The sequence below is a fragment of the Sinocyclocheilus grahami genome, unplaced genomic scaffold (genome assembly GCF_001515645.1).
Source record: "Sinocyclocheilus grahami isolate Dianchi unplaced genomic scaffold, SAMN03320097.WGS_v1.1 scaffold257.1, whole genome shotgun sequence".
NCBI lineage: Eukaryota > Metazoa > Chordata > Actinopteri > Cypriniformes > Cyprinidae > Sinocyclocheilus > Sinocyclocheilus grahami.
In genome coordinates this window covers 161,602-187,414 of record NW_015505436.1, presented here as the reverse complement: position 1 = coordinate 187,414, position 25,813 = coordinate 161,602, and the positions used below count along the sequence as shown (strand labels likewise).

Here is a 25,813-nt window from a genome sequence, read left to right as displayed (position 1 = left end):
TACAGAAATCATTCTAATATGCTGATTTGCTTCTCAAGAAACATTTCTTATTATTAATGTTGATAGCAGTTGCGCTGCTTAATATTTTTTGTGGATATCATGAGACAATTTTTTCAGATGCTTGCTGAAAGTAGATGGGGACTGGTTCTGATCAAGCTCCAAATGTCAAAAGCACCATAAAAGTGTAATAGTGCTTAATATGACTCGTGTATGATATTACAATTCTTCTGAAACATAATTTAAGTCAACATTCACTAAGATAGTCATTCACTCCAGGATTTTGTGATTCTGCAGAATTTATGTTTACAGGTGCATCTCAATAAATTAGAATGTCGTGGAAAAGTTAATTTATTTCAGTAATTCAACTCAAATTGTGAAACTCGTGTATTAAATAAATTCAATGCACACAGACTTAAATAGTTTAAGTCTTTGGTTATTTTAATTGTGATGATTTTGGCTCACATTTAACAAAAACCCACCAATTCACTATCTCAACAAATTAGAATATGGTGACATGCCAATCAGCTAATCAACTCAAAACACCTGCAAAGGTTTCCTGAGCCTTCAAAATGGTCTCTCAGTTTGGTTCACTAGGCTACACAATCATGGGGAAGACTGCTGATCTTTCAGTTGTCCAGAAGACAATCATTGACAACCTTCACAAGGATACCCTCACAAGGAGGGTAAGCAACAAACATTCATTGCCAAAGAAGCTGGCTGTTCACAGAGTGCTGTATCCAAGCATGTTAACAGAAACTTGAGTGGAAGGAAAAAGTGTGGAAGAAAAAGATGCACAACCAACAGAGAGAACCGCAGCCTTATGAGGATTGTCAAAAAAACATTGATTCAAGAATATTTAAGTGTGTTGGACAAAAAGAAAATGTATAGAGGTTTAATTCTAATATTAAACTACTATGTTATACTGAATATAATGTATAAGATGAATATTTGCTAGTCTCCATAATGCCTGATTTCACCAGTAGACAGATTTAAAATGCATAATATAATAAAAATACTTTTTTATATATATATATTTCTAGTGAATGCAATCGCTTATAATAATATCATAAATTGAAAAACCAAAAACCATATTACAACAATAGATTATATAATTGTTAAATATATGTTTGTTAAATTGTAAAAACATGAACATTTATAACATTTAAATTGTAATGTTATACATACTGATTCAGTGATAATGTTCAAGCTATCGTCACAATTTTCAGCAAAGCAGAATTATGAGTATTTCTATGCTGGTGTCACTATTGTCTTGTGCATGAGGGACCAGAACCACAATTTCAGTAATTATGCACAAAACGATTTACAGATAAATGTAAAAGTACATCATAATTATAGGTGGGTTTTCACTGCAAAACAACACAAAAATGCCCCAAATATCACAAAAATCCTGGTGGGACTGAAAACTTCATACTTGACAGTCATGGTCACCATTCACTTTCATTGTATGTATGGAAAGAAGCAACTCTCACATTCTGATATAAATCGCTCGTTTTGTGTTCCTCAGTCATTCAGGTTTCAAAGGACATGAATGTGTGCACCATTAAATATGTTAAAACTCGACCCGAGTGTGAAACTTTCACAGGGATATGCAATGAGAAACATTAATTGATCTGTATGGTAATTTCACCTCTGGATTTTTCCGAAAAAAAGCCCCAACAGTGAACACACAAGGCTGCAGGAACCGACATGAACATCTTGCATTTGTTATTTCGAGATGTCCCAGGGCCATTATTGAAAACTTCTCCTGCAACAGTGTTCTTCCTCCCTCTTCTGTGCCTGTTGGATATTGCTTCACAGTCTTAGTTCACGGCTATAAACAGTCACCGGAACAGATGGCTTCTCCAACTACAAGCTGTAATCATGTCAGATCCATCTGCTCTTACTCAATATCACTTCCTGCTTAAATGGGGCTCCACAGGGCCCATGTCCCACCTGCAACTTCCTGTTTCCCCTCACCTGATTTCATTTTTGTTCAAATAGGAAATGCTTTTAGAGAAAAGTCGCTCTGAATGAACGGATGGTTTGATGGATATATGCGAGTATGGATGAATGGATGGTTTCATGGATGGCTGGGTTTGCAAAACGAAATGAGGCACATTTGGGGGTTTTACATAACGATGTCTTCCCAAAATGTTCCCAAAAGAAGATGTGTTTCAATAAAATCTTCAAGAAAAAAATGAAAGATCACTTGCACACCATCACGTTGTTCCAAACTTGCTATTATTGTTGTTGTTGTTGTTGTTGTTGTTGTTAACAATAATAATAATAATCAGAATCATAATAATTAACCGTAACAATCTATACTATTGTTGTTAATGAAAACATTATTGCTGTTGTTATTATTATTATTCTTAATAATAATAATAATTAAAAACCTTAGCATAAAACTTGGTACCTTTCATATTTACATTATTATTATTATTATTATTATTATTATTATTAATAATAATAATTATGAGCATCATAATAATTAACTGTAAACCTAAAACTTGCTAGCTGTAATATTTACTTTAATTAGTCTTATTGTTGATGATAATATTATTGCTGTTAATGTTAATAATAATAATATAAATAATAACAATAAATCTTACTATAAAACGTGGTAACATTAAATTATTAAATACTTTATTATGATTATTATGATTATTATTATTATTATGATAAAATAATAATTTTCAGCATCATAATAATTCATCATAACCATAAAACTGGCTAACTGCTAACTGTATTATTTACTGTAATATTCTTATTATTATTGTTGTTGATGATAATATTATTGCTGTTGTTGTTGTTAATAATAATAAACATTACCATAAAATCTTTAATATTTACGTTATCATCATCATTATTATTATTATTATTTATAGTAAAGGGAAACATGGAACCATAAAAAGCCTGGGGGTGATTAAATGGTAACATAATTTTCATTTTTGGGGTAAACTTCCTTAAAGAGTATTTCATATAGTAGGCAACTCTTCCAAAGTCTGGCACCAATCAGGCGCGGTACGGCAAAGTCAAACCTCTACCGTAGGGTGAATGCCGTAAACAATTTTCCTTTTGTTGTTAAGAAGTAAACTATTCTCCGCAGGATGCCTGATGAGAAGAATCCAGGAGATGGTCTCATACTGTGCAGGGGAATGTCACTCACTCTCGAGAGGCAGTTACCGTTCCTCATCAGCATATCAACCAATGCACATAATCTCAAAAACAAAACACATTTACATACTCATGTGTCAGTCATTGATAATCTTGAGTTTAAATAATGGGGAGAAAGGTAAGTGGCAGGCAGAATATGGAAGAGCTGGAGTGTTTATGGGTCTGTGTGTGATTGGTAATTAAGCTTGGGCTCTGTGTGGGTAATGTGTGTTGATTACTGTGCACTGACCAGTGAAATGTGAAGGACAGAGAGAGCAGTCGCTGCTGTGAGGGACCTACATTGAGTGCTTTATAGAGCCCGAGTCCCTCGTAAGCACAGAGGCATCCAGTTTTCAAGCCGTACGGGACACAATTGCATTTTATAATTCGTATTTCATCTTTTCATTCGTATTTTCATTCGTATGCATCTTTTTTGCAAGAAGACCGTTATTATGAGAAATGAAATGCAGAACGCTTTCTGAGTGTTTCTACAGTTTTATATAAGTGTAAAATTGTGTAATCTAAAAATATTGTTTAGGATGTCTAATATGTCTCTAATTTGTAAAATGTTATTTCATGGTTTAAATCTCCCTGGCTAGGTCACACCGATAAAAGCAATTTTGGAGAGATCAAATATAAATTTCTTCTTAAAGAACCCCTTTTTTACATTGCAGTGTTCATTCATGTTGCAAACTTACCGAGTTCAATACAAGCTGATTTCTTTAAAAACAATAGAAACTGTAGTTATGGTCCACTTACATTGGAAGTGAATTGGGCCAATTTTTTGGATGATTTGCAAGCATGAATGTGAAGCTTATTATGTTGTCAAAGCATATAATTTTTTCTGTTAAAACTTTTGTATTATTTGAGTTGTAAAGCTGTTTGAAACTTTCTCTGTCTTTTTTCCAGTGGTTTTAGGGTTCTCTGTGTTTCATTGCCATGGCAAGAAAGTCAATTTGGACATAACTTCACACAGAAAAGGTCAGTAAGTGATTTTTTTTCACACTAAAATTATGTCAATGTAGTAATGTAGCACATTGTTTATTTACTGTGGCTAAAGTATTGCAATAATAATAATATAATTGTTATTAATACCAGTAACATTAATAATAATAATAATAATCAATAATATCCATAGAAATTATTATTACTATTGTTGTAGAATATATGAAAGTTAGCCAGTTTTATAGTAACGTTAATTATTAGCATTATTTATTATTAGAATTAAAATGAGAAATTACATTTAATTTCATGAACAGTTTCATAAACTATTATGGATTTAAAATTGTTTATACACAGTGTTTTTTTAAGTGTAAGCAAGGGTTTTATGTAAAGTTATATTAAGTGTTTTATGTAAAGTTATCTTAAGATTTGTATTAAAAGTAATTTTTCTCATCTAAGGTTAATTATTAGCATTATTTATTATTAGCATTATTACTTTTAGTAGTTAACAATAACATTATTATCAATAATAATAATAATAATAATAAACAAGAATATCAAACATAATAATGATTAGTAGTAATAGTATTGTTACTGTTATTGTAAAACTTCAGTATTATGGACTAAAAATTCAAATGCAAATTTAAATGTTTACACATTGGTTCTGTTCACTGCTTCATAGCAACTCTTTTTTTCAATTTTGCTATTTATAACTAAACGGAGGGGCATGTGGAAATTAATTTTGTGGTAATAAGCATTATTCTTTTATTATACATAGCAATTACATATCAGTTCTAAATGAAAAACTGAGTTATAAATTTAGTACACTCATAGGGATAACTGAAATAATTTTTCAAATGTGCACCGTAGTGAACTAGCCTTGTCTAATCCAAAGGTTCGTGAGGCAAATGTCATCCCTAACCCTTTCCCACCAGGCATGAACACTCGAGGTATGGAAGTCATGGCCAACAGACTGGATCTCAGCGTTCCCTTCCTCTCTTTTGTCCCAGGGGTCTGTCTGTGGCGTCCATCCAGGTCGAACGCGCAGGTAAGCCCATGCTGTATCTCTGCTCGGGACCTGTGCACCCTGCCATCTGGGCAGGTGCTGCTCCTATGTCCTATCCTCCGATTCGTTTAAAATCCCGGCTGGTGGGTCAGTGCCCCGTGTGCGGCGGAGTGCTGATTTCAGCTCTGAGAAGGGCTGGGGGCCAGCAACCCCTCTGAGAGGCAAGATAGTAGCATGACATTAAAAAGGCTTCTGGGTCATACTTCATAACAGGTCTAATCAAAGCGTCATGCTCATTCAAACAAACGGTGCCCCCCTCAGATTTATTTATTTATATATTTTTAGCTCTTTTTTTTTTATATGGTACTGTCCAAAAGTTCAGGGTCAGTAAGGTATTTTTTGTTATTGTTATTATTTTTATTTAGTTTAACTTAAAAATGTATACTTTCATTCAGCCAGGATGGATTAAAATGACTGTAAAACAGTAAAAACTGTTTTTGTTCTGTTTACTATTTGTAATGTTGCAAAAGTTTTCTTTTTCAAATAATTGCTGTTCTTTTGAACTTTCTATTCACTAAAGAATCCTTAAAAAAAATGTATCACTGTTTCCACAAAAATATTAAGCAACACAACTATTTTCGACATTAATAATCAGAAATGTTTCTTGAGCACCAAATCAGCATATTAGAATGATTTCTGAAGGATCATGTGACACTGAAGACTGGAGTAACGATACTGAAAATTCAGCTTTGCATCACAGAAATAAAATACATTTTACAATATATTAAAATAGAAAATAGCTATTTTAAATTGTAATAATATTTCACAATATTACTATTTCTAATGTATTTTTGATCAAATAAATGCAGCATTGGTGAGCATAAGAGACTTCTTTCAAAAACATTTTAGAAATCGTGTCAGCCCCAAACTTTTGAATGGTAATGTATAATTCTAAATTTTTTAAATAATGTTATATATATACTTTGAATAATGATTTTCAAAGCTGTAAATAAAGATTATTGGAGTATGTTTTACAAGAAAATACTATTTCAGTTTTTCTACTTAATTTCATATTCAATTCGATGTCTTACTTGCAATTTCTTAGAAATAATATTTTTTTATTTAAAAAATTGCATTTAATTTCATAAACAATTTCATAAACAATTACGGATTTAAAGTTGTTTATACAGTGTTTCTTTAAGTGTTTTATGTAACGTTATATTAAGATTTGTATTAAAGTCATATTTTTTTCTCATCTAGGGCATGAAGTGAGCCAAAAAAGATATTGGTTAATGACACACCTGGGTATAATTTATTGAGTAAACTGATTTTAATTAAATACTTTGATTTTGACAATCACTTTTTGCCCCTGCAAACTGCAAACTGCTGTGCTCTAAAGTGCTATTGTGATTTGATTTATCTACAAAAGTCTGTCATTTAAAGCGTCAGCCAATCTAAAGAGGTAAAATGACACCCTTTCCAATCTTTCCTGGTGGGTAAATTTGACCCTAAGAGAGTGCATTAGTGTGCATTGGAGCATTTAAAGTCTGGCATTTTGGCATCGCATTACATTCAACCACTCTTAAGCTGTTAGAACTAATTGGACTCTCTCTCATTTCATTATCTAATGTCAAACTAAAGCACTGCTTTAATGCACTTAAATACTTTTTTAGAGACTTAAGTCACAGCAGTGCGGCTGTTAATATTCCCACGTGCAGATCTCTTAAAGACGTGATAAATGGTGTCTAAACCCTCAGCCAACATTAGCAATTAGCTAGCATTCATCAGTGCCCTACTACACCTGAAAAGCAGCTATTAGCCTCCAGGCAACAAAACACATATAATAAATGTGCCTCCTGCAACCTAATAATTTATACATTTGCGGAAAGCCAAAATAGCCGACCTGAACAACCTCGGTGTGTAAGCCAGCAGTTTACAAAGAAGTGACAAATATGTCTCTCTCGCCATTTGGATACGTCTGCTACAGAATGATCAATAGCGCAACATATTTGCCTAAAAGTTCTGGAAGGAAAAAAAGAAAGTGAATATGAAGATATTTGTGAATTGGTTATAGGGCTAATGTAAACCCTTAAAGCTTGTATTTCTCTATCGGCTATTGATTAAATGGATATTCCAGGTTCGATACAAGTTAGGATCAAACTTGTTCTTTCTTTTCTTTAAAAAAATGGGTTACAGTGAGGCACTTTTAATGGAAGGGAATGGGGCCAATCTGTAAGCGTTAAAATACTAATTTTCATTAATACAGCCACAAGACATAATATGTGTGACCTTTTCTGTGAACCCATAAGTGTTTCATGGGCTGCCTTTGAATTTTAGAAGTCCTTCAGACACAAAACCCTTTATGATTCCAGAGTTTCTAAGGCATCGTAATTCTCTAGAGTTGCCACCTTTTGTGTGCAAATGGATAGTATGGTGATAATTTATCCCGCAGCCTTGCTCATTGTATGCCAAAATAGAAATCTTCCCAAGCATTTTTTTTCTTGGATGCTCTGGGCCATTTTCAGTAAAGCAGCAAAGCCTCTCCTTCTCATTTCCCACTCTTTGAATGGGGCTTGCTTGTCCAATCAAAAGGACTATGGACTATGTGCTCCTTTCTGTGTGACAATGGATTACCGCTTTTGTTGGTGATGTTGCTATATATTGTCTGAACAGTGGGATGTCCTCAAAGAGTTTGTCCTTTCTGGGTAGACTGACACTCATGTTTACATGCACAGCATACACACAGTAACACAAGCTCGATAATTTCTGTTTGGCCAGCCCTGAGGGTGTTAATATTAAGCTGGCATGAAGCGAAAAGAGTTCCATGAAACTGCATTTGTAAAAGTCAAAGTTCTGCTTTGGTCAGCAAAAAGAAACCCACAAGCCTTTCACAGTTTGCTCTTTTTGTCTTCATTCTCAGAGTCAGTTTTGAAAGGAGCTTGTGAATATTCCATAGTGAATAGCGGCACGTTCCCTATACAAGAATGGCACGTTTCATCTTTATACATCCATATGCATGAACTCTGCAACAAAAACGGAGTAAATGAAATCATATTAATATGTGCATATTAATATTAATATACATTTTTATTCATATTATATTAATAGTTATAAAGTGTGATTAAGTTGGGTTGGTAAGATTGTTTAATATTTTTGAAAGTAGTTTCTTTTACTCACCTAGGCCACATTTATTTGATCAAAAAAAGTTTAAAACAGTAATATTGTAAATTGTTTTCTATTTGAACATATTTTAAAATAAAAGATTAATTTTCATCATCATTACTTCAGTCTTCATTACCACATGATCCTTCAAAAATCATTCTATTATTCTGATTTGCTGCTCAAGAAACATTTCTTATTATCAATGTTGAAAACAGTTGTGCTGCTTTATATGATTTTTCAAAATTGTATGATAAATAGAAATGAATCTAATTAATTTGTTTATGCACTTGGCAGGCAGTTTTCTGCACAACAACTTACAATACTTTTGGCATATACATTTTTAAGTATGTTGTGGGTACAATTAAATTAGAATGTATTAATAAATGCAATTTATTGCATCAATACTTAAAAAAGGAAAAGAGCTCTTGAATGAAGATAGCAAGGATATTATTTGTGACTTGAATACATCATTGGATATCTAGTTTTATTAAATTTTATTTCTCTCTGATACTTCAGTGAGAAAATTAATACAAAGTACAGTTTTAATAGGCTTGTTTTGCACATCAGTATCTATATAAATATCAGGATGGCTAAGGATAAGAGCTTTGTGACTGATTAATGAGATTTCAGTTTTATCTTTTGTTGAGGTTGTGAATGTCCAGTTAGAATCAGCTTTAAATTACAGATGAAGGTACTTAATGAGGGAGTGGAAGGCTGTGCTGATGGGAAATAATATAGATGTGTGTGTCTTTGACACAATAATAGAAATGGACCAATAATGTTGTATTATTTGTCCAAAGGGAGGCATGTAGATTAAAATGAGTAGAGGGCCCTGGATAGATCCCTGGGGGATGCCCTGCCTAACAGCAGCAGAAGAGGATTTATGTCTCTGAAAAGGAACAAACTGCTGCCTGTCATTGAGATAAGACGTGAATCAGAGGAAAACAGTGCTAGAGATGCCAGTGGCTGAATAGATATGTGTAGCTTTTGTTTAAATAAATGCATCATTATTCTCAGGTTTAACTCTCCAGGGATCACTTTCCTGTGATTTGTTCACGCATCATGCAACCTCTTTTGACATCCTGAATGTCTAGTAAATATGTGATAAAAATGTGTCTGCTTACAATTTAGCACTTACATAAGTGTTTCAAAACAACAGAGGGATGTCTTCAACCTTGAAATGACTAATCAAAAATAATGTTACAGAATCCACATGCATCTCATGCTTTCATAATTGCCTTGTACAGCACATTAAAGTGTTTTGTTATATCTTCCCATCTCTCATTTCTGTATTTATTAAAGTTGAATTTGTTTGTGCATGTTGTAAAGTACAAAATAGTGTCACACTAAGTCCCCAGAGAGTGTGAGACAGGCCCGCTGTTGCTCGACAGGGTGCATATCTGTAACCTTGATGTCAAATGCTTATTAGCACTTGCTTCTAATGTTGCCCTTCTCAAAGCAACTGCCAACACCGAGAGCGTCGAATAAATGCACCCTCAATGTGCTCTGACAGCACTCAGCCCTCGCTTAACTGTGGTGTTTGATTATGTGCTTATTATATACCAGTAAACAGATGCGTGGACTGGTGAAGCTGAGAAGGCTGATATGATTTGACAGGCTTTAGAAACAGGAACTGAGTAGACAATGGGAGGAAGTGAAAAAAATTTTTTTATTTAGCCTCAAGATGCAAATGCACCCCATCTGCAACTCACTATTGGGCCTTTCACACTTGAAATTGGATAAACACAATCTTGTGTTTCAGTTAGGTTTCAAGATTTCACATTGTACGTTGGTAAACCCTGGGTTAATATTTTCAGTTGCATATTTATGAGGTTACTAACATTTGATTTGACAAATATAGCGATGTGTACGACCATGCAGTAGGTTTTAATAACTGTCCATGTGTGAAAGTGTTACTATGAAGATTCAGTTAGTTTTATAGTCCATCAAAAAGTGAAATTTCTGTCATAATTTACTCACCCTTATGTGATTTCAAACATGTATTTATTTTTTGAAACACAAAATATTTTGAAAAATGTCACAGTGAAAGTAAAGGTGACCCCAATGTTCTTGAAAATATATTTTGTACAAATCTTACTTTTGACATTTCAAAATCTCAATTAAGAAATAGCCTATCCATTAAGTTTTCTAAAATATACAGGAAAATAACAGTTTATTAGTCTCGTTACCACTTTATCAGTTTTAACTCTAAAAGTTTTTCAGGCTGTGCAAAGCCATGAATATTTAATAAGGTGAGCACTGAGGCAGTTTATGATTGGTTGTCTTCAGTGGTGACTGGGACTTCTCTAGAGTGGGAAAGCACAGATGTCACTTATCAATGTCAAAATGTGTGCTCAGATCTATTTTTTATTTTAGTGTCTGCAGTGTTTTCTGTCAGCATGAAATCAAAGAATGTCATTCAGGTTTGGAGTGACTTGAGGGTAAGTAAATTACAGATTTTTTTTTTTAACTAAACTAACTAGCTTCTTAATTGACAAAACTCTAATACATTGGCTGTTTGTTGCAAAGAGTCATCCATTTTAAGAGCTCAATAACACCATCATCAGGACAAAAATAGATTAAATGCCTAACGTTCAATGAAAATCATCCGACCAGAACTCAAAATGACATTTTTACAGGCTGTTGTCCAATTAACATTGATCTTTGCTCCATGATAATGATACAGGTATCTAACCTAGACTCCCATTGAAGCAATGATTATACTCTTATGTTGCTAAACCACCCTAGCATTCTAGATCCACAATTTCAAAATGTCAAATGTGTGAAATATTGATTAGCCTAGGCTTAAAAAGGGGGTTTAAAAAAAACATTATTCAAGGGTTAAGAGTGTGTGAAAAGCCCTTTCTGTGATCTGCACTAGTGGGGTATGATGACTGTGCCAGAAGATTTTCACTGCTCTTGTTTCTCTTCTCTTTGTTCTTTTTCTTTCCTAAAGTCTACGAACTTTGATGCCCATTTTGTTCTGTCCCCCATTTCCATGTCCCAGGATGATTTGTGGGGCTCACTGAAGGGCGAAGTGGGATTCCACCAGGTTAAAACAATGAGATCTGAGTGGGAAAGTGATAGATGAACCGACTCCAACCACATTTGTCTTCGGTTTAACATTTTCTTGTATCAATTGTTTCAGGAAAGCTTGCTTAATATGCATTTCTGAGCGTCCTGGTGCTGAAGGAAGGAATGAATCAATAGAACTCTGGAACAAAAGAAGAATAGCAAGACAATTTGGGATTTCAAGACTCTAATTAAGAACAAGGTACTTCATTCTGCCTGTTGTAATGTTCTATAACAAATGTTGGGACCGTAGATACTATATAAGACTGTCCAACTAATCTCTCGTGTTCAGTATTGAAGTAAACAGCCAACAATATCGTCTAGCTCTGAAACTACTTGAAATATCACATGACATGTTTGAGTTTGTAAAATTGGATTCACTGTCTGTTTATGAACCCAATAGTAAACCTCCTCCCTCTACAATGTCATGAATTAAACTAATGGCTAGGGAATAAGACAAGGAGCATTGGGAAAATATGTAAGTGCGCTCATGTGCAGCCATGTGCAAAATTGATATTTCACAATATCTGATTTATCACGGCTCTCATTCTGTTTAGCGTCATTGTCTGTTTGTATTCACTTTTTTGCAGTCAGAAGATTGTGTGTTTATGCACAGAGGTCGAAGAGAACTTTACAACCGAACAGTGTACAGCTGTGATGAATAGTCAGTTTTGACAGTGAAATGGATACTCAAATCTATATATTGACAGGCAGTTGATAAATGGCATGAAAGGCAGGTGTTCAGTGATAATGAGCCAGCGAAGCAACCAGCTGATTAAACTCCAACTTTGATTCCAGAGCTCAACTTCCTTTGATTCATCCTTTGGGAAAAGACTGCACGGATGAATGCAAGAACGTTGCTAGGTAGCTCTACTTCTGGGTTTAAGATGCATACAGTGTTTGTAGCATTGGCCTAAACTGTTCATTTAACTACATTTCTCAGTAGTGAGAATGTAGCATTGCTAGTTTCTTAAATCATGTAGTATTTTAGTAGTTAATCTATTTTATTTATTTGTATGGCAGAAGACGTTACATTTTCCCTTTTGGTATTTCAGCAATCAAGTGTTTGATATTTTGTATTGTCTGTTTAGAATCTGAACAAGTGTTTCTTTAATTGTGAATGAATGACTATTTAGAGTTTAATGAATTGGTCAAGCTAATTAGCAAGGTGTTCTGAATCAGTGTGCAATTCAGTTTAGAATCAGATCTAGTGGTATTCGATTCATGAATGAATTACTCTTTTGAGTTGGCTCATTCATTAGCTGTGTTTCCATCACAGATTTGCACAAAACATTTGCGATTTTTAATAAATGTCGATAAAAAACTAATGCGTTTCCATTTACCGATTCTATTTTCCTCTCGCAATAAGTCATGGCGATGGATGTTGGTAGGTTTACGTATATCGCAGCCACTGCACTAGCCATTATTTTTAATCGAAGGAGATGTAGGCATGTATCTTTAGCGAAGCAGCATGGAGAGCCGCTTCTGGGACACTTCCGAAACGTGCCGCTATGTGACTGGTATAAACACAAGCATTGACTAGAGTGGCCGTGATCAATGTGCCGCAGACATGTGCAGTGTAAATTCTCCAAACATTCATGGCAAGAAAAGCCCCTTATACTTGAGAGCAGCTACTTATAAGGTGTTTCTTGGCGGTTTCCATTGCAATTTTGTGAAAAATTCCTTTTTTGAATTGCCTGAAAAACCACCTCATTCGAGCGTAAAATCTTTTTTGCGATATATAGGAGTTTTTGCTAAATTGATGTGTTTTTATTGGGCACTTTTTTTGTTTGTTTTGTTTTTTGGGCATATTTACGTGTTTCCATGGGTAATGGAAATGCAGTTAATGCACTGAAGTGTAAACCAATTTAGAATCTGATCTAGTGTCTCAAATCACAAAACCACTTTTTAGAGTCCGTTCTTTTCACTGAATTGCTCAAAAGGATTAGCAAGGTGTTCTGAACCAGTTTGGAGTTCTGTTTAGAATTAGAATTAGCCATACTCAGTTGATGAATGAATCACTATGAGTTGGTTGTTATCAGTGAATTGAATTGCAAAACAATTCAGAACAGTTTGCTAACCCATTTGTTCAATTTAGAATCTGAATTAGTGATGCTTGATTTGTGAAGGAATCACTATTTTGAGTTGGTTGTTTCAATAATTGGAGATTTGATATAATTTGAGATTAACAACATGTTCTGAATCAGTTTGCAATTTGGTGTAGAATCTAAACTCGTAATACTTGATTTGTAAATAAATCACTATTTTGAGCCGTTTCTTTTCAATTAATTGGTCAAATGGTTTAGAAAAAATGTTTTGAATTGTTTTTTCAGTTGAGAATCAGAGCTAACAATACTCAGTTCGTGGATTAACCACTACTTTAAGTTGTTCTTTTTCATATCTTAGACAAATATCTTAGATTTGCAATTGACTCTCAAATGGCTCACACACTGAATTGTTTGGAGTCCATCCTGAGTTAGCAAGTCTTTGTAAAACAGTAACAGATATATACAATCATTTGAAAGCATGCATCCTTGCATGCATCCTATTGTTGGCCAGACAAATTTTCTGTAGTGTACAGTAGTTACTGACTACACTTTTTGTGTAGCTTGCCCACCAATGCATGTATGTATGTGCTACTTTCCTAAACAACATGTTCTGAATCAGTTTGCAATTTGGTGTAGAATCTAAACTCGTAATACTTGATTTGTAAATAAATCACTATTTTGAGCCGTTTCTTTTCAATTAATTGGTCAAATGGTTTAGAAAAAATGCTTTGAATTGTTTTTTCAGTTGAGAATCAGAGCTAACAATACTCAGTTCGTGGATTAACCACTACTTTAAGTTGTTCTTTTTCATATCTTAGACAAATATCTTAGATTTGCAATTGACTCTCAAATGGCTCACACACTGAATTGTTTGGAGTCCATCCTGAGTTAGCAAGTCTTTGTAAAACAGTAACAGATATATACAATCATTTGAAAGCATGCATCCTTGCATGCATCCTATTGTTGGCCAGACAAATTTTCTGTAGTGTACAGTAGTTACTGACTACACTTTTTGTGTAGCTTGCCCACCAATGCATGTATGTATGTGCTACTTTCCTAATATTTATGATGGCACTCTTGATTAATATTAGTGGGAAGTGATATGCTTTCAATATAAATGTTATTCTTTCAATCAAATCCAAGCCAGTTATTCACGCTACAAGCTTTTATGGAGGGGAGCAGATATGCATCAAATCTTTCGCTGCAATAGCAGTAAAATGCACGGCTGGGAATCCAAACTTGTAAAAACACTCCCAAGGACTATTGCTGTTCCAGAAGGTGCCTGTGGTTTGGTCCTTATGGGATTGCGTTACGAATAAGAAGAATGATGAATGGACTGTCTCGGGGCTAATCTGTCTTCTTAGGGGTTAAACAGCATTCGATTCAAACCTCGCTAACTAAACCTCATTTTGTCTGAAGACAACATGAAAGCGCTTTGTTGTGTTAGCTGTGGGAAACGTTGCACGTAGACGTTTCTTTCTGATATCAGGGCTTGCCAGACATGACAGTTTAAAAGCTAGAGTCTGTTACTGTGCAAATGAGCGAGGTAGTGTCATCTTTTCTGTTTTCCAAAGATATCTTTAATCAATACCATTTATTTCACTGCTTTACCTCAAAGTGCATTAGTATTTTGCATGTTTTAAGTGAAACAGAAATGTGTCTCGGGTTTAAAAGCATTTTTAGTGTTTGAACACACATAATTGTGCAGTCTCCTGTCTTCTGCTGCCAGTGAATGGAAATTCATTCTTTCAGTCTTTACATCTGAATTCAGAGTGATGAAAAATATCTCAAAATGCTTATGGTTTACATTTCCCAATACACTACCCTTCGCATGCTATTATACATTTTGCCTTTTAGATATAACTGAGGCAATTAAAAGATGTTTATAAATTATATGCCCAGGGGTTGATTTGCACTCTGTGTATATCATGAGAGGCGAAAGGTCCCAATAAAATATAAATATAAACCACTCAAGTGAAGAAGCTTTAATTAGAACACAGCTGCTGCAAGGCCAAAGGCCAGCACCAGTACACAATGACCACTGGTGGGTTTTTCCACTTCATCGTTTATATTAATCTTGATATAATGTTATAAAAGAATGAATTGACATTAATGACTTCCCTAGCAGAGGGGAGATTAATAAGATTTCAGAAAATGAGGTCTTACATAAATCTCCAAGGATTTCTAAGACATGGATTTCTGAAGGTTCAATGCAAAATGTTCATAGTCAGTATTTTTGTCCTGTATATTTTTTCCTACTACAAAATACCAACACATCCTTAAAATATGATAATTTAACTTAAATTGCATTGGATTTCACTTGTTTTCAGACATAATCATGAAAAATAATTTATGAAATTAAATGTATATAAAATTTACTTAAATAATATAAAATATTATTATATTAATTATATATTAAAATAATATAATTAAAAATGCAGTTACTTGTATATAAATTAACTAACACTCAAAATTTTAGGGTCGGTAAGTTTTTTTTTTTTGTCACTTAATAATTATTAATTTTATTCAGAAAGGATGTATTAAATTGATAAAAAGTGACCATAAAGACATTTAAAATGTTTAAAAAATATATTTACAATAAATGCTGTTCCTTTGAACTTTCTATTGATCAAAGAATCTTGAAAAAATGAATCATGGTCTCATAAAAATATTAAGCAGCATAGCTGGTTTCAACATCGATAATAATAAGAAATGTGTCTTGAGCAGCAAATCACCATATTTTAATGATTTCATGTGACACTGGACTGGATTAATGATGCTGAAAATTCAGATTTGCCTCACAGGAATAATTTACATTTTAAAATATAATAAAATAGAAAATAATTCAATTGAAAATAATATTTCTTAATATTACTGTTTTTTTAACTGTATTTTTGATCATACCTGAGGCTTTGATGAATATAAAAGACTTATTTTAAAAACTTAAAGAAAATCTTACTATCCCAAAACTTTTCAATGATAGTGTGTCTTATACAATATTTGATGCATCTTATACATGAATTTGAAATATATTTGAATTATACTTGAAATATATTTCAAGACAAAAACAAATATTTGCAGTGTTTTAGCCGATTGTTGATTTACATGTTTTGAGCAATGCACAGTTAGCACATTCTGAAATAAAGCTGTTTTTCAGGTTCATTTTCACAGCCACATTTATTTGTTCATTCCTTCCCTGTGACCCTGGACTCCAGGAGGCTTTTGTGTTGACTTCCCCTCTGCAGTCAATTTCCCACAATCCCAATATGCGGTTGAGGGGGAAAGAAAGGCAAGCTGTTAATTGATTGGCAGCAGTTTGCATATACAGTACTGGAAAAATGTCACGTCAAGCTGTTTGTGTGACCTAACTGGCTCTCGGTTAGAGTGACCGAAGAGGGTAATTTATCATTTGACAGTCTTTAGAACGGGCTGTCCGAGCTGTCTCGCTATTGTTAGCATCAGCGGTCAGCTGTCACGCATGTTGGATTAGCAAGCATAGATGAGCGACTCAGCAGGATGGACACAAGCAAGGCCACACAAGGAAATGTCAGGGGAAGACAACCATTGCATGACGATCAGAGCCAATGATTAATAATCTGTGCAGAGAATGTTCAAGAAGGGGCGTAAATTGTTATGGGTTGGAAAATGATGTTGATTGAAGTTTGAATCATTTTTTAATGTACCACTGGCTTTTGTGAAAGTGTTAACAACAGTATAAACTGATGAAGATATCTATGGACTTTAATGGTAGTCAACTAACCTAGCTAGTTATTTTTATTGTTGGTGTTTTATTCAATTGTAATATCCCTATGTTATGTAGATATCTATCTGCACATGTGATGGACGTCTGTTATGGTATCTCATTTGAAGGCTCCATATTTAACAAACCACATAAAAAATACCCGAACTGGAAGCAATGCAACCAGTTTTACAGAATATAGTTGCGCATGCTGCGCATAACCCCTATTTCACTCTGAAATTCAATAAATACTGCTTCGACACTCTTTAATTCTGAGACAGATCGCGGTAGCGCCTCAGTTCAACCGAAGCGGCAGCACATGAACCGATCACCTCTTCATTTTTACTTCAAGTAGCATGAAATAAACACCAGAAAGTATGCTGAATGATACAGTACAACTTGCTGAAATGTATTATTTCTCATGTAATCACTCAATCAGTGTTTCACTCCTGCAAAAATGTCAGTAAATCGGTTTATAACAATGTCACGTCACATTACATTTTACCTTAGAATTGCCATTCAATGACCATAAACTTGATAGTTTGCTAGAAACTCTAGCAGCGTTTTTCTAAATATGTGCACTATATTACATATTCATTATATTTTTATTCAACCTGTTCTTTAGTATTTAATGTATGTTTGAATGAATCTGTCATGAAAACCATTTTTATGACAGCCATTGTTCAAATGTTCATGTCTCAAAAAACAAACCAGAGTATAAAGCTAATTCTATCATTAAAAAGTGATTTATTATAATGTTGTCATAAAAAATGTGCAATTTAAAATGATAGTTCACCCAAAAATAAATAATTTATGCACCCTCAAATTGTTCCAAACCTGTATGAATGTTGGTAACCAAACAGTTGACAGTAGCTATTGACTTCCATAGTATTGTTTTCCCGTACTATTAAAGTCAGTGGCTACCGTCAACTGTTTGGTTACCAACATTTTTCAGGATATCATCTTTTGTACTCAACAGAAGAAAGAAACTCACAAGGTTTTGGATTTTTAGGGGGAACTATGCCTTGTTTGAATACAATTCAGTTGTAAATTTTAACTATTTTAACTTGAATGTTTAAGGCAGTGTCTTTCGCTTCTGGTTATTTTAGTTGCACAAAAACATTATTTTATGCTGCTTTATATTGCAAACTAGTATTTGTGACCCTGGACCACAAAACCAGTCATAAGGGTAAATTTTTACTTCTTTGATGTAAGGAAATAAATAAGCTTTCCATTGATGTATGGTTTGTTAGGATAGGACAATACAACTATTTGAAAATCTGGAATCTGAGGGTGCAAAAAAATCTAAATATTGAGAAAATCACCTTAAAAGTTGTCCAAATGAAGTTCTTAGCAATGTATATTACTAATCAAAAATTAAGTTTTAATACATTTACAGTAGGACATTAACAAAATATCCTCATGGAACATTCATAAACACACTGGTGGTTTTTAGTGCAAACTGTTTTCTGTTTACTGCATTTTGTTATTCTTAGTATTTACCAATGCTAATGAATCTAAAGACTTGCACATTCAAATAAAAAATGGCTTACTTCTGCGTTGTAAAATAAAGTGGACGTTTTCAGCATTACTTAAAGGATTAGTTCACTTTCAACTTAAAATTTCCTGATAATTTACTCACCCCCATGTCATCAAAGATGTTTAAGTCTTTCTTTCTTCAGTCGAAAAGAAATTAAGGTTTTTGATGAAAACATTCCAGGATTATAATCCTTATAGTGGACTTCAATGGCTACCAAACGGTTGAAGGTCAAAATTACAGTTTCAGTGCAGCTTCAAAGGTCTCTACACAATACCAGACAAGGAATAAGGGTCTTATCTAGCGAAACGATCGGTCATTTTCTAAAAAAAAAAATAGTATATGCTTGATAAACAAAAATGCGCACCTTGCACTGCTCTGCGATGCGCGTCCATGACTTCACGTAATTACGTTGAAAAGGTCACACTTGACGTAGGCGGAAGTTAGGTTTCAAAAGATTTAAACATCCAGGATACGCACACGAAGTGACCATTTAAACGATAAACTGACACGAGAATATGTGTCATTGAACATAAAACAACTTTTGAACTGAGTCAGTACTTCCGCCGACGTCAAGCATGTCAACGTAATTACGTGAAGTCATGGACACACATCGCAGAGCAGTGCAAGGTGCGCATTTTTGTTTATAAAGCATAAACTTTTTTATTTGTATTTTTTTTAGAAAATTACCGATCGTTTCACTAGATAAGACCCTTATTCCTTGTCTGGTATTGTGTAGAGACCTTTGAAGCTGCACTGAAACTGTAATTTTGACCTTCAACCATTTGGTAGCCGTTGAAATGCATTATAAGGAGAATAATCCTGGCATGTTTTCATCAAAAACCTTAATTTCTTTTCGACTGAAGAAAGAAAGACGTAAACATCTTGGATGACATGGGGGTGAGTAAATTATCAGGAAATTTTGAGTTGAAAGTGAACTAATCCTTTAAGAGAGAGATTTTTTTCCATCAGAGTAAAAACTGATATACTATACCTGATACACATCCAAATTAATCAGTAACAAATCAAATTTAATCGAGATGGGAAACAAATCGAATCGCATGCTTGGTAATCGAAATCAAATCATGAAATTTGTGCCCTATAGTGCACCCCTAGGCTACTGTCGCTCAGTAGAAACATATTAAATGACAAATATTGGAAGTTCCTTTCGGGTCGTGACAATGACATCGCTTCGGCTTGAACTAAATATCCTGAGCTGGAAAGATGAACGAGGTGAAAAATGTGAGTATGATAGAGAACGAAATGAAGACACTGACATCAGGCCCTTATCAGATGTTTCCACCAGGACTTGGAGACTCCTGGAAATGAAGACTTGGAGACCTCTGTAGCGAAATGAATGTTCCCATATCTCGCCGTTGTCAGCTGTGGCATTCGGTGCACCTTCGCCCTCGCGCCCGTCTTCCGCTCTGTGTTTCTGCATTAAGTTCATATCTCGCTGTGCCATAAGCATCCCATTCCCTCTCACCTCTGCTCTCTCTTTCAATCACTCTGCAGTGAATGGCAGCCATGTGGAAAGGTGACATTCAGGTGTCTAGTGAATCATAGACGTGAATCAATCAGTTTTGGTAGATTCAGCTCAGAATGGCTTGCGGTCAGAGGAACGCTGCCTTGCTGGTGTGCATCTCTATAATCCTATTTTGCAGGCGGCCCTTGTGCTTCAGAGTTTGGCTGTTGCACGGCTGACACTGGAGGATGCTGTTTTGTAGCGCAGTGCATTACCGCTGAGAGCTGTACCTCTGACATAGATACTGTAATGAAAGGTTTCTGGCTTGTTTCTGTAGAAACGTCTGCAGTGTCCTCAGCTAGGATCATCAAAGCTGTCGTGACCTATAGGCAATATGTGCAAGGTATTAAGCTGTTTTTAAGGTCCTACTTACAGAAATTTGATTTTAGCTTTAATACAACATAATAAAGCACAAAAGGTGCACATTGGGTGTATAATTGATGTTCATTCTGTGTATTTTATCAGGGAAATGTTGTTTGGTAGAGTAAGTCTTTCCCCTCATAAATCAGCAAAATGAATGAGAGTTTTCTGGCATGTTGCATCACTATTCTCTTCTTTGTGGAACGGAAAATTTATTTTATTTTAACCAACTAATTATACTGTCAGCATTAATAATTACATAATACTTTTTAAAGCTGACATGAAATAATAGTCAGAAAATATATTTTTTAAACAGTGTAGTATGACAAAATTTAAAAAAAAAGTTTGCATGTGTTTTTTGAGGATCATATTTGATACATCAGGCTTTTATGGCTCATATAGTAGCCAAAGATACAGTGAGAATATGGAATTCATACTCGAGGAGGAAACAACACCTCAGATCCAAACTGAGCAAAAGTATGCAATTTGTTGCGGCTGTTGTTTAAGTAGCCAAAAAGTAAGATGAAATTTTGTTGGCTTGTAATGTAAATCAATGAGATTTTAACAGTGAAACAAACTACTTGCATAAAATATCATAAAAAAATATCAGCTGTCACTATATCTCCCAGTGATACAGTGGGGCAAAAAAGTATTTAGTCAGCCACCAATTGTGCAAGTTCTCCCACTTAAAAAGATGAGAGAGGCCTGTAATTTTCATCATAGGTATACCTCAACATAAGATGATATTTTAATATTCAGTTTTATGATCAAAACTAGTTTTTATTGTGGAGGCAAAACATTTAATGCAATGCAATATAATGATGATTGAGATCAAATAATCTGAAACTCTGCACTGAAACTCAATCATTATGACATGATTTGAATGCACTATTGCTGATTGCAATCTACACCTATGCAGAAAGTCATGTAAAGACTGAAAGAGTTGATTCTTAACCTTGTTACTTTAAAACATATTTATACGTCTAGTTATGCACAGAATTATTTTTTTTAATTAATTTTTAAGACATTTTTCTAATCTTGCTTGAGGCCTCACAAACCCACCGGCCTGCCCTCCAGGTCTGTAAAATTCAGGGTAGTATATGTAACAACATTTAGTGAATTCTGCATCCATCCTAAAGATTAGCTCTCAGAAACTGAATCACACTGACATATCTTTGACCTTCAGTTCAGTAACAATGGCAAACACGTCATGCTTAAATGAGAGAAGGAGAGTCTTTAGACATAATTTGTTATTGTAGGATACTCCAGGACTCTTGTTTAGAGACTGTCCCGCAGGAGGTCACATTGTTCCACGCTGCATTCATGCTTCATCGGTCCTGCTTATGCTGACCATGTATTCAGTGAGCAATTCAATTAATTCTTACAAAACATTACTTCATCCCACGTGACCCTCAAAGTACTCACCCGAATCTAAAAATTACCCGGGCAACGTGAGGAGTATGTATCTCCCTTAAAGGAACACGCCACTATTTTTGAAAATAGGTTCATTTTCCAACTCCCCTAGAGCTATACTCCCATTCCTGTGTAATAATCAAGGAACTTTGCTGCAGCGCCTGAAAATAGTCCCCAGCACGCTCCCTGTGCAAGCAGGTGGTCACGTTGGTTATGTTGACGGAAGTTATTCTATTTTCAGGAGCTGCGTAATATCATTGCGCCTGCTGCACCCATGGTACGGCAGCAAAGTTCCTTGATTATTACGCCGGAATGAGAGTATAGTTCCTAGCCATATCGGCCTAGAAAATAGCAACTTTTCATTTTCCGTCGGTCTTAGTACACGATGTAACTACAGAATAGTCAAGTTTTAAATAGGAAAAATATAGAGAAACTTTGGTCGTTTTTGAGCGAGATGCTAACGGTCTAATCAGATTCAATGATCTATGCTAAGCTACAGCTAAAAGTGCTACCGCCAGACCCAGAGATCGGCTGAATGGATTCGAAAACAGTAAAACTCAACTGTTTAACTCTAGAAGAGTTGGAAAATTAGCCTATTTTCAAAAATAGTGGAGTGTTCCTTTAACAAAGTCACCGTCTCCGCTTCATCTTTATGGTCCCGTGTGAAGGACCCCAAGGGGCTGAGGGTGGACAGGTAGGGTGACAACCAGGTCTCAGTAAGGTTTGGAAACAAATTTCAGACCTCTTTTGAGAATGGGGACACTGGCCAGAGATGATTAATGGCGGGCATGTGTGACTGCTTGAAGGGCAGACCATAATTCACCACATGGGCCTGGAGGAACTCGAGCAACGTCCGCCGACCCCATGGGCAAAGCGCGTCCCTCCACTTGCGCTCATCTCAGGTGCAAAGTTGTCTTCCTTTATGTGTGCACTTGTTTTTATCATGCTAATACATAATTGCCCACTCGCAATTATCGATAATTGCGGGGAGTTCTCCTTCGGTTTTGCCTTAATCAGAAATTTGCACTATAAAAAGGGTCCTGGGTTTAGATTTCACACAATTACACATTCACTGCTTTTCATCTCTTTTTAATCTCCTTCAAATCTGAAACATGGAGTTTGTTCATAAACACAGCTGAGGCCCTATGATTTGCTTTGACATTTTGCTAAACGAATGAAGCAATCCTATCAATGTTGTGCCTCTGTGTCTACTGATTAAAATCATTTGAATTGCAGATGACGTCTTTGTCTAAAGAGTTCAGTAAACAGAGGCATCACGTTGATAGGCATGCCAATTTTTAATTGAAATAAGATCGCCACCCGCTTTGAGCCATAACGCACATAATGATGTGTGACCGTAGAAAGACTTTTTTCGTTGATCAAATGTGGCTGTAATGACTGCGATAATCCGGATTATTTCGGAAATCTATTATAATCTGTGTCATTCAAAATTATTTGGAGAAAACTATCAGCTGAGGCACAGAGCTATGAAAATCAAAGCGCCTGCCTTGTTGTCCTTTCATTCTTTTACGGGTCTTTCCGCCTAGGCGAAAAACTGTGGCTAATTTATTCATAGCTCAGCATTTAGTGCCTCTAATCTACGGCTGATACTGTTACTGGTGCTCGTAATTGTATGATATTGTTAAAGCTGGTTTTCAGGCAGGGTGCTTATCAGGGCCTGTTTAGTGTGCAGCTTGTGGGAAGGGAAGCCCAAATTGAGAAGAAATCAAGTGGCGCCTTGGTAAGCAGGGTCGGAATTACCGTGATGGACTGGGGCTGGATTTCTCTCCCATGCATATTTTTGCCCATTGTCACGATCTTCGTCCTTAATAGGAGCTGACAGAATGTAAATGGGATTTTAAGGGAACTGGCAAAGTCTGTAATTTTTCTCATTTAGTCCATGGATGAGTGAGCCAAGCCGGTAAGATTTGTATGGGAATTTGAGATGGTTCAGTGCGACATGTCAAACCCTGATTATGAACTCAAGGGAGCCTTTTTACCTTAGCCAATCATCTGAGTGCCTCGCCGCCACCTTCCTTGCAGGTTTTCTTAGAAGGGCCAATTGTTCGCAATGACATTTTCAGTGGATAAAACAGATATCAGCAAAATGACAAAAAAAGATGACTAAACACTTACTGTTGAATATTTAAACTGGATTAATCAAATTATGCCACAGAGTAAACCCATAATCTACAGTAGCCCTCATTGTAATAACTACAGTCAGTCGATGATCAAACCAAACAGAGCTGCAAAAATAAGGACTGTTTTCAAACAGGTTTTCTGAACACGCATTGGTTGAGCCAATGTTATCATGGCAAGCTGGTCAGGATTTTTACAATGTTTACACAGTTTGGGAATGTTTTTTCACAAAGGCTGCATTTATTTGATAAAAAATACAGTAAAGTTTCAGTACAATCTGAAATAACTGTTTTCTGTTTGAACACATTTTAAAGTGTCATGTCATCTATTCCTATGATGCAAATAGTTGAAACAAATGTCTTTACTGTCACTTTAGATCAATTTAATGCATCCTTGCTGAACAAAAGTATTCATTCTTAAAAATAGAAATAATAAAATAAAATCTTACTGACCCCAACCTTTTGAACGGAACCATATATTAGTCATTTACTTCAGTTATAATTTTTTAAGACCTTCTCAAAAACAAGACAACCAGCAGCATTCAGACAAGATTTCCTGAGCACTCTTTGCTATTGGTCAAAAACAGAAAGCTCCACCCCAAACTCACCCCATTGGTTGAGCCGGTGTTGCTATGTCAGGCAGGTCAGGATTCTCAAGCAACAAAAATGTTTTGAAAATGCCACAAAGATTAGTGTATTAAAAACACACTTTAGTTTAAAGTATGGTGTTCAGTATTGTTTCATATTACGTTACTCATTTATTGATTTTGAAGTTAGCGACAATAAAAACCAACAACATTCAAACAAATAGCTCCACCCAAACTCACATCATTGGTCGAGCCACCGTTGTGGTGTTGGGCTGGTCAGGATTCTTAAACAGAAAAATGTTTTGAAAACACAGTCACAGTGTTTACACTTCACAGGGGAATCAGCCTACAAATGGCTTACCTTCTTTGCATATTAAACTGAAGTAGAAGAATGTATTTTAGCATCTTAGCATATTTAACTTCAGGTTTAAGTATGAAGGGACATTTTTTTCGACCTACAACTGAAGTAAATGATTAATGCAAGTTGTTAAGATCTTATTAAAAGCCTCAATAAAGCCAACATCATTCTCCTTCAAACCCTCATAAACACTCCGGCTACTTTTGGGCCGGGCCGTGAGGGGGGTGATATTGTGGGGCACTGCGGCTGAAGCTGAGAGACGCCGTGTGTAATGCAGGCTGTTAGTGATGTTAAATGAAGCTTGAAGCCTGGCTGACAGCAGCATTCCTCCACAGGCTCGGCGCTGAGAGAGGAGAAGAGGGGCCAACAAGGGCAGAGTAATGGTCTAAGAGAAACCACGCAGGACACGGCGCTCGTTGTGGCGGATGGGCCATTATCTCATAAGGGCCATTATCTTAATGGGGTGACCGTCTCGATATGACAGATATCACAGAAGGACTGACACATAAACAGTTTTTATAAGATGAATTTGCCAGTGTACAATCTCTGCGGTAAAACACATTTGACCCATAGCCGTATACTGATGTATATAACCTTGTCAAGGTGGGTTACAGTTGCTTTGTGTGTGTATATTGTCGAATGTTGATACAAAACAAAAGTTTACTCACAAATACACAAATACACTATTTTCCTTTCTATGTTCATTTGCGAAGAAAGCAATGCGTAAATAACTTTCCAGGACATGACTGTTTTGAATTCACCCTTTATGA

At 35.2% G+C, this 25,813-nt stretch overlaps 1 long non-coding RNA gene across 1 annotated transcript; it reads left to right on the top strand.

The window, feature by feature from the left end:
* The first annotated feature begins 4,065 nt into the window (after positions 1 to 4,065).
* LOC107598819 (uncharacterized) lies at positions 4,066 to 25,729 on the top strand. Its single transcript, XR_001610603.1, has 4 exons — positions 4,066 to 4,137; positions 5,034 to 5,146; positions 11,415 to 11,540; positions 25,379 to 25,729. It is a non-coding gene; the product is annotated as an uncharacterized lncRNA (long non-coding RNA).
* The last annotated feature ends 84 nt before the right edge of the window (positions 25,730 to 25,813 follow it).